Source organism: Rhipicephalus microplus, chromosome X (assembly GCF_043290135.1).
Source record: "Rhipicephalus microplus isolate Deutch F79 chromosome X, USDA_Rmic, whole genome shotgun sequence".
Lineage (NCBI taxonomy): Eukaryota > Metazoa > Arthropoda > Arachnida > Ixodida > Ixodidae > Rhipicephalus > Rhipicephalus microplus.
Window position 1 is genome coordinate 282,532,623 of NC_134710.1, and position 4,500 is coordinate 282,537,122.

Below are 4,500 nucleotides of genomic sequence, written 5' to 3' on the forward strand. Positions count from 1 at the left end.
CGCCGAGCGATTGAGCAGGCAATGGCGGAGTTCATGCCTTTGTACAACCCACAACAACTTCCGGCCCCTGCGCCCCCATGTTACGCCCAAGTGGTCGCCAGGCCACCTGAAGTCGCCCAAGCTCCCGCCCCACTGACTTACGCCGAAGCTGCCGCACGACCTCCGTCCTTTGCAGCGAGTACCAGCTACGTATATTGAAGCGACCTCTCAGACTCAGCTCCAGCCTACCCTGCAGTCTTTCCAGCCAATGTTCCGTCCGTCGGCTCTTGCGACATGGACAAGACCTACCCCGGCGAACCGATGGCACACACCCACCAACCGGCCTATCTGCTTTGCCTGCCGTAACACCGGCCACGTGGCACGTTATTGCCCTCGCGTACAGACGCCCCCTATCTCATCGCCTGTTGCTAGCCAGATAAGCCATCCCTATCACGACGAACCGCCTTCTATGCCACCGCCGTCTCGCCTAGCTCCATCTTTTCGAAGATCACCGTCTCTACGACGTCGTTCCCCGTCTCACGCGGCCAATTTCAGCTGCTCACAAGCGGAAAAACTAGTCGTCGCAGTCTCCGAGGCAAGAGCTGCGGCGCTATTGCACTGTGAAAGCCTTCCGAGCCGTCCATCTAATGTCATTGACGTGCTTGTGAACGGTGTTCATGCATCTGCTCTTATTGACACTAAAGCTGCCGTATCAGTTATGAACGAAAACCTTGCCGCTTGCTTCGAAAAGTGACGACGCCAATTTCCGGGTTGTCCCTTCGTACCACTAGTTCGAATTGTATTATTCCTTCAGCAGGGTGCAAAGTTCGCGTTGTCGTTCAGGAGGTTCTGCATGTCACCCAATTCATCATCATTCTTGCATGCTCTCATGACGTTATCCTGGGATGAGATTTTCTCTTCCGCAACGACGCCATAATCCGAAATTGAACTCTTATCCTTCTCGCATTTGACGCCAGTAGACAGTCCCTCAACACTGAGCAAGATTCTCGTGAAAGACGATACCATATTGCCTCCAAGCTCGACGATGGGTGTATCGATCTGCTGCGCTGGTCTCTCCGACACATTGGCACCCGTTTCGCTATCCGACCATCCTTGCAGAAGGAAACGGTTGCTAGTACCTTTCGAGACTGTGCAAATCACCCAGGGTCACGTCACTATTTTTGTGAGCAACCCATCCCCGTACACTGTTATCTTGGTTCAAGGGGAATGTCTCGGCAGAGTGAAACCAGTTGACGACGCACAAGTCCTGGACATACCCAATGACTCGAGTTGTACCGATTCGCGTACCATCAGTGCTGTTTACGCTTCTGATGCATAATCTCCTGATGTATTTGGCCCCTACATTGATGACAACCTTACGTCGGTACATAGTTCCCAGCTTCTAGACCTGTTGCAAGAATATCGTTCTTCTTTCGATGTCTGGCGAAGTTCTCTCGGTCGCGCGTCAACTATTACGCATCGTATTGACACTTCTGCCTATCCACCATAACGGCCACGTGCATACCACGTATCGCCTGCTGAATGTCAGGAAATTAAAGAGCAGGTTTACGATATGCTCCGACGCAACGTTATTCAGCCCTCGGACAGTCAACGGGCGTCTCTTGTTATTCACGTTGCAAAGGAAGACGGTTCTGTGCTGTTCTGTGTGGACTACAGACGGCTCAATAAGATCACTCGCAAGAATGTTTACCCACTGCCGCGCATCGATGATGGAATTGACAGCCTTCACGGAGCCGAATTTTTTTCTTCTCTCGATCTGCGAACGGGGTACTGGCAAGTACCCAAAGCTTATGACGCTCGACCGAAGACGGCCTTCTTCACACCCGATGGCTTGTACGAATTCAACATCATTTGGTCTATGTAATGCACCTGCGATCTTTGAGCGCATGATGAACACCGTTCTGCTTAACTTGAAAGGGCACACGTACTTGTGTTGCCTTATTGACGTTGTTGTCTTCGCTCCAGATTTCTCCACGCATCTCCAATGTCTGAAAGAAGTTTTCGCACGTTTGAGCAGTGCCGGAATGCAAAAAAATCTGAAGAAGTGACGCTTTGCAGCACGACAACTCACCATCCTAGGGTACGTCGTGTCCAAGGACGGCATTCTTGCTGACCCAGCGAAGCTTCGGGCTGTGTCTGAATTCCCCAAACATACGTCCGTCAAAGAACTGCGTAGTTTCGTGGGCCTGTGACTATACTTCCGAAGCTTTATACGAAACATTGCCTCGATCATATCACCGCTGATGCAGCTCCTTGGAAGTAACGGGCCCCTCGATTCTTGGTCGTCCGAGTGCAACGACGCATTCGCGAAGCTCCGCCATTTCTTGACGTCTCCTCCCATTCTACGTTACTACGAGCCTACGACCCCAACGGAGGTGCACATGGCCGCCAGCGGTGCAGGCCTCGGCGCAGTCCTGGCGCAGCGCAAATGCAGATTCCTCGAATATGTCGTGGCATATTCAAGCCGTACGCTCACGAGTGCCGAGACAAACTACACCGTCATGAAAAAAGAGCACCTGGCGATCGTCTGGGCTCTTACAAACATTCGACCTTATGTGTATGGTCGCCCATTCGACGTCATCGCCCGTTGGGCTTTTCGCTTACAAGACTACAACATCCGCGTGCTGTACCGCAACGGACGCCAGCATGCTGACACCGACGCCCTCTTGCGCTCCCCTCTGCCTGAAGATGACGTGCTCTGCTCAGTATCCTAGGTTGATGTTTCTGCCATTGATATTGACATTAACGCTACCAAACAGCGAAAGAATAATTGGATCGCCCCGCTAATCGACTTGCTCACCAAGCCGTCCGCAACGCCATCCACGCGTGCCTTGCGTCGTCGAGCTCACCATTTTGCCATTCGTGACGGCCACCTACACCGACGCAATATGACGCCGATGGCTGGCATTGGTTCCTCGTGATACCCCGCAGTCTGTGGTCTATGATATGTGAATCCTTCCATTCTGATCCGCAATGCGCGCACTCTGTGGTATTCAAAACCTACCATCGCAATCTACAACGCTACTTCAAGCGCGAGATGTACCGCTACGTGCAGCAGTTCGTTCGCTCCTGCCTCGCTTGCCAACGCCGCAAACTGTCAGCACACATGTCGCCAGCTGGTCTGCAACCGTTACCTTGCCCTGATCGTCCGTTTGGGCGCATCGATTTGTTTGGACCACTTCCTCTGACGTCGGCTGGTAAACGCTGAGCCATCGTCACCGTAGATTATTTAGCGCGATACGCCGAAACCGCTGCTCACTCTGCGGCTACTGCGCGTGATGTTGCGTCCTTCCTACTGCCTCGATTCATACTGCGCCACGGTCCACCCCAGGAGCTTCTCAGCGATCGAGGCCGTGTCTTCTTGTCAGAAGTCGTTGAAACCATTTTCACAGAGCGCCATTCTGTCCACTGCAAAACTACTGCTTACTACCCGCAGACAAATGGTCTCACCGAACGCTTTAACCGCACCCTCGGCAACATGCTTTCGATGTACGTCGCCGCTAACCACACCAATTGGGATACTATACTGCCCTACGTCACCTGCACTTATAACACCCCCCCCCCCCCTCAGAGCACGACTGGTTTTTCACTTTTTTTCTTGTTGTACGGAAGGCACCCGTCACACATCATCGACACGATATTCTCGTACACGCCGGATTCATCTTAGCGTGCGCCTATTTCTGAAACAGCCAGGCTTGCTGAAGAGCGCCGCGAGCTTTCCAAGACTTTTACGACGCATGAGCAAGAGCGGCAGAAGAGTATTCGTGATAGCTCCACCATTGCTGAGCCCACGTTCCTTCCTGGTTCCCTTGTATGGCTCTCTATCCCGACCTCTGTAGCTGGCCTTTCTTTCAAATTACTCCCAAAATACGAAGGCCCCTAACGTGTCATCAAGCACACATCTCCGGTCAACTATCTGATCGAACCAATTGAACCATCTTCGGACATGCGCGATCGCGGGCGCGACATAGTCAACGTGGAGCGCCTGAAGGCTTACTATGACCCGTTCATAGAGACAAGCTGATTGGTCACTAGGCGGCTCCCTCTTCAACCCCGGGGTTATTGTAGAGAAGCCTCCGAACACTGAAATGGCTTGAACTCCTAAGTGTTTTCTAGTGGGTCTACCCAAAAAGGACGCCGCTCGCGCTGAGAGTCCTTACTTTGCCGTTACTGTCGCCATTGTGTATGCTTACTGTGTGCCGGCTAATAAACGTCCTAACAGGACAATAATGACAAGGAACATAGAGGATACGTTATTAGACCGAATGCTAATGTAAATGAACAAATAAAAATGGGTGAAAAGATAAGTTGCCAGGGGGAGGAACCAAACCTACAACCTTTGAATAACTCGTTCGATGGTCTACCACTGAGCTACCATAGCAGCAATCTTCCAAGCCACTTTATTGGGTATATATGTAAATTTAAACGTGGGAATGTCAGTCAGCGCCATCAGTAGCCATGGCAGCAAGTGTGGCACACTCTTTATGAGCCTGTGTGGCG